Raw genomic sequence first — 6,000 nt, forward strand, 5'->3', positions numbered from 1 at the left:
CTGAATGAATCCTTCTTCATAATAATTTTTGTTTGGAGTGGTTTCCAAGGGTTGAGGAACATTTTGCAAAATGGGTCAGGATTTTTTTTTTTTTTGTCAAAGAGGAGAGCCTGTTTCTGTTAATACTTGTGTTAGCCTGCAGTAACTGCCCTATAGTCTGCAGATTTAATTCAAGGTAGCACCAGTATTACTGAAGACAAACCAGAACTTGGTTTTCTTGAAATCATGACTGGGCCCAGCTCATTCTCAGTATTCCTAAAAAGAATCCCTCTTTTGCTTTAAAATCAACAGCTAAATGGTTTAGCAAAAGCCGCTGATACTGCATGAGAGATCAGAAGAAGTAAGGCACCTAACTGGTTGTAAATGCAGAGGGAATCTCCTTGCATATACTGGAATTTGGCCAGGAATTAGCAATCTCCTTCAGTGTGAAATACCACAGTAGCTTTCATGTGCAGTGAATACCCTTGAACCAACAGTTGGATTTACTTGGATTCTCATAATGTTGGGAGCCAATTTTATTTGGGTAACTTCATTGATTTCAGGGGAATTGTTTCTGATTTGTACTAGAATAAGTGGGAGCAGAATTAGGTTCTTTAATGTTCTTCCAGTTTAGCTCTTGGAATAACTTATATTTCATTATTATGTGTTTATGTAATTGGTGCAATTATATCAAATTATATAATTGGTACAATTACTTGGACTCATGTAACCACTGTATATAACACTCCATGCTGTAAAAACTTTTACTCTGGGGAAAAAAAAAAAAGTCAATATTACATGGGAGCCTTAATTTGTTTTTAAATTCCAGTACCAAATTTAGGGCCTGACCACATGCAAGGAGCTCCTGGTTCACATCAGTGGAGCTTCTCCGAGCAGGCAGCTTGCAGCCTTCACCACAGATATTGGGCTTTTTAATCTGATTTGGCCAATTCTATTCAGCAGGGGCCCTCCTTGAAAGTGTGCAGCTCCAAACCAGTCTCCCCTGTAGAAAACGGAGATGTCAGGTTTTGACACACAAGCTGAATCACCTGAGAGATCTGTGAAGCCATCAAAGACCTGAGACGTGTCTATGACTTCCTTCTATTTGACCAGATTTCATGTATTTGTGATCCACTGCTCGTGATTTTAAGCCAAAACTTTTACCAAATTCATAGGCTCCCTCTCCTTGGAAATGTTTTTTCTTTTTTTCCCTCCACTCTAATTTGTTTTCAGGAGTCACTGTTGTGAAAACTTGCAAATGATGTAAAAAACAGATTGTTTTTAGGAATACTGAGTGTCCGTCGTGGGCAAAGTCAAAGTAGACGTATCTGACAAAAAAAAACAGAGAAAAGGATGAGAAGGAAAGCCAAGAGGTGTATTGATTTCCCTGGGTCCAACGGTTGAAGTCGAGCCAGGACTTGGTTATGAGGGCCGGAGGCCCAAGGAAGGGGCAGCGCTGCCAGGTGCTGCGCGTTGGGGGCTGGCGGGGCAGCTCCTGCCTCCCAGATGCCCTCGTGGAGCCCAGCTGGGGTGGGTGGTTCCCGAGTGACCACCCCGTGGCGGTGTGGGGCTCGGCTTGGCTCCTCGGGCCCTGTGTGTCCCCTCGCACCAGGCAGGAGCAGCAGCCGTGGCCCCAAGATGGTGGCGCTGCGACCGGCTGCGGCCGGTTCCACCTCGCCTCCTTCCCCCAGCTGGTAAGTGCGCTCGCTGCTTGTTATTTTTATCTCCAGCTCCTGCTTTGTTTTTGAGGATAATTGCACGTTATTGCTGCAATGTGTTATCATAAGTGCTACGAAGATGGCTGTTGTATCCGAGGGGGAAGAAGATGTGGTTGGGGAGCAAACTTCAAGCCTATGTGTCGGCGACGTGAGCGGGCAGCGTTTGGGCTGCACCGGCCATGGCAGGGGGCTGCAGTGGCAGCCAGGCTTTGCCCGAGTGGGGGCTGATCGCGTCCCTCGGCATTTTGCCCGGGACCCGGGAGCGTTGGCCGCCGGAGCGCTCCGCCGCGTTCCGGAAGCCGAATCTCGGGGCCAGGGGGAGCTGGGTACGCGGTGGGCGCTGAGCTGCTGTCCCCACCGCCCGGGGGGGCACGAAGGCCGCCGGGGAGTCACGGGCTCCTGCCTCTGCGGGCTGGAGGGGACCGCAGGCTTTCGGACCCCCCCGCTCCCCTCTTCACCGTGTCTCCTCGCCGTGTTTGCTATAATCAAGCTTGGGCTTTTATGGCTCGCTTTTTGGGTCTCTCCGCTTTTGGGAGCGACCCCCAGCTGCGGGGACGCCATGCGTGGAAAAAAGGAAAATCAGCGTCTTTGTAAATGAGGCCTTGCTGCTTGCGAAAGGAAACAAACAGCTCTTATCCGTATTAGCGAGAGTCGCGCGTGTGTGTGTGTTTTGTATCCAGTTGTGTGAATTACCTTCAGTAGTGATATTTTGTAAGGCTGTGCAACTCACGGGGTGGTTATCGGTGACTCATGAGTATTTATTTGTTTTGTATGTATTGTGTACGCTCGGCCTGATCAGGGTGGCATGTTTGCATGGGTGAGCGTGCGTTTTACGTGTAAACACACACACAAACTGCGAGGCTCTCTTTAAGCAAATCGCTTTCTGCTGTGTTAATGGCTCTCTAATAAAACGTGTTTCTTGGATCACTGTAATGGATAAGAGCTGATGTAGCATAACTGACCACGCTTTTAAGCAGATTTCCTGACTTTTGAGTACCTAATCCCAAGTATGTCCTCTTGCGCTAGGTACGCAGCGTGTAGGTGCCCTGGTGATAGCCGAGGAGAAGGCAGCCGGCTCTGAGATGTGGCTGCGCTCCAGCCAGCTCCACATCTGAGGGAGTGCAGCAAACCACTTCTGCTCAACCTGCATGTTGAAATTGCTCAGAAGCTGGTTTGGTCTTTAGCACAGTTCAGAGCAACCTTGAGGCTGTCTTTAGGAGAGCTGCCAGTGGTCCCCAGCGCTGCTGTGAAAGCTGAGAAATAGCCAGAATATAACAGTACTCTGGTCACGTGTCCTGTATCGGGTCATACTTCCTACACCAGGAGTTGCTGGGTGGCGCAGGCAGCCTGGATCCCGCCAAAGTCTCTGTGCTGAGTGTTTCCTGATAGCTGCGTGCCTCTGAAGGGACAACAGGCACAGAGACTTAGATGGGATTTAAGCTGACTCTTTATATTAGCTGCACACCACAGTGGCCAAATCACTAGCTTAACAGTGCATGACAATGAATCAAGCCCCACGTTTCATTTTATGGATGGGTTCCACTTACATTGTTCTCATCTCCATTTCCCCCCATTGACAATTCCAAACGTGTGAAGCTCGGAGGACATTGCCTCCGCACCGTATCTCCTTGGATTGCGTTACTGCATCGAGCAGGGAAGGTAAAGCGATATATACATTTCTACCCCAAATGAAAACTTTCTCTACTTTGTGAGCCACAAATAGACTTTTAATTATGGGAAGCACATAATGTAAGTGCACCCTGGGATTTGAGTCCACACTTTGTCTGTTGGGCTGCTGAATATGCCAGCTTTTACAGTAATTTTTCTTCAGCATCATAAGTTGCAGTCTACAGTTACCAGATAAAACAACAAAAGGGATGGCAAACCATTCCACATGCTCGTGGCTGCCTGCTTTTTGTCTACAGCAAACTTTCTTGTGACAATGCTGAACATTGCAACAATTCAATGTGCTCTGCAAATTACTAGGCTTAAAATCTGTTAGTGTTAATGTAGGGCCAGATTCAGTTATCCACACCTGTAGAAAGTGGATTCAAAATCCTACCAAATTGGAATTCCCCAGTCAATTACAGCCATAAACAAGCTGCAAGACTGCACAGAGCAAAGCCTGTAGTACTTCTGATGCAATATCAGAGCCTAGCTGAAGATGCTGCAGCTTCATCAGCTTCAACTCGGTTGCACCCATTTGCACCAGGTGTGAATTTATCCCGTTGGCCTGAAGACAAAAACCCTGCTTTAGATCAGTCAGCAGTTGGGCTCCCAGTATTGTGTTCTGTGCATCTCTGTAGCTGGTGATAACAGCTATTGTTCTTCTTTGCAATATGTTCATGGCATCAGGCATTATGACTCATGTCATAATACCATTGTGAGCCGTTTGTTTAATAATACAGCATCCGTATCGTGTCGCTCTAGCAGTGTTCTTGATTCTTTCTATTATTAACTTCTGTTTGGAAGTGCTTATGCTTGTAATTTAGCTTTTCGAATTCTCACTGGGCATAAGCTGGCATAAGTGAAAAAGGTTTGTAAACACATCTAAAAGAGTCTGACAATCTATTGGCCTTATCTGGTCAGAAAAAAAGCAAACAAAAATATATTTCTGTAAGGATTTTTCTTTTTTGGTAAGCAGTAAACAGTAATACAACTTTCATTAACACCTAGAAATGAAAGGAAAATGCTGGTGCTACTTTATTTAATTTTCTTGCTAGTGTAGTACTGATTAGATTTAAATGTTAATGATATCTTTTAATTTGAGAAGGCAGGACGCCGGAAAAAAAGGCAACTTGCTTTTTTTTCTTGTCAACCAATTTAGTAACTTGTTAGTGCTGATTGTTCTTTGAGGCAGGAGCGTATTTACCTCAGATCTCGAGATCCTTTAAGTTATTTGAGCATCTTTGGAGTCTTGCAGAAAATGAAGGACTTCCTTGGGTCTTACTTTCTGTCTGCTGGCAGCAGAGAGGAGCAGGATCCAGCAAACAGTTGGGCAGTGGACTTTCTGTCAAAGCTGTTAGAGTAGGAACCCTTAGCCTATAAACAATTTGGGGTCAGGGAATATCTGAAAAGTGTTGTTTGGTGTTTTTTTTTTTGCTGCTGTTGTGTTGTTGTTTTGGGGGTTTTCTGTCTGATCAGCTTAGCTTCTGGCAATGTTGTTATATAATGACTATCCAGAGGTGCCTTTCTGGAAATCAGAAGAGTTTTAGAACATAAATGTAGCTCTTGTCTAATCTACTGGGATGTCTACAGTGATCTTGTATTGGGTCTCTGAGTAAGTCTTGCCATAATTGATAGGAACAGCTTTAAAAGAAAAGCAAAACAGATCATGAAGGAAAGAAAGAGCTGATAAAGCTTCTAGCATCAAGAGTGTACATGTTGAAACACTCTCTAATTATATATTTATCCAATTCAGTTAATACTACAGAGCTTGCAAAAAAGCCCCATAATTAGGGGTTATGAAAATGTCTACATAGCAATAATATGGCACCTAAATATAGCATCTTTCCTCCTGAAGCACTTTACATCATTTAAGAACCATGGACTCAATTCACAGCTGGCATTCACAGGTGCAACCTTATTGATTTTGATGGAATAGTGCCATTTTTACCAGGGATGATTTTTGTCATAAATGGAAGTCTTATCTAGCCTACGGGCTTGTAGGGCTGCCCATCATAGTAGTATCTGCATATCTTTCACATCAAATTAGCTGGCAATAGCAAAACCTCTAGCAGACTTCATGGAGTCTCTGCCACATCTTCCTTCTCTTGCTGTAGAAATCTTTGCTCAGGCTAAACTTATTCATACTGTGTATTCTGGGGATGGAGAGAGAAGAAGAGCTGATGGTATCAAAGATGTATATAGCAGGATGATTTTTTAGGTGTGTAAAGATGACCAAGCTATGGATTTGCTTAACTTTTCTGCCAGAAGCTGATTTCATAGTTGTATGCTCCGTACTGAGGGTGTCAGGACTACAAGACTTGCATTGTTCTGAAAGAGTACATCTTCTGAACACGCAGTTTGGATACAGGCACGTTCCTGGACATAGGAGGACCTGAATTCTCTCTCAGTCATGGTACCTATTATTGATGGGATGAAAAAGTACTGTTGCACATAATTTAAAAACAGAATTTGAGGCTGCTTCATTCATTTAAAATTTTCAAGTGAACTTTATCCAGGCTGGAATTTAGCCAAGTCACCAGGACTGAGGCTCAACATCACTGGATTCTTCAGTATCAGAATAGGATCTGGAGATTTTAGTGTACTTCCCTGCTGCTTCACAGACTTGCTATAAAAT

Source organism: Apteryx mantelli, chromosome 6, assembly GCF_036417845.1.
Source record: "Apteryx mantelli isolate bAptMan1 chromosome 6, bAptMan1.hap1, whole genome shotgun sequence".
NCBI lineage: Eukaryota > Metazoa > Chordata > Aves > Apterygiformes > Apterygidae > Apteryx > Apteryx mantelli.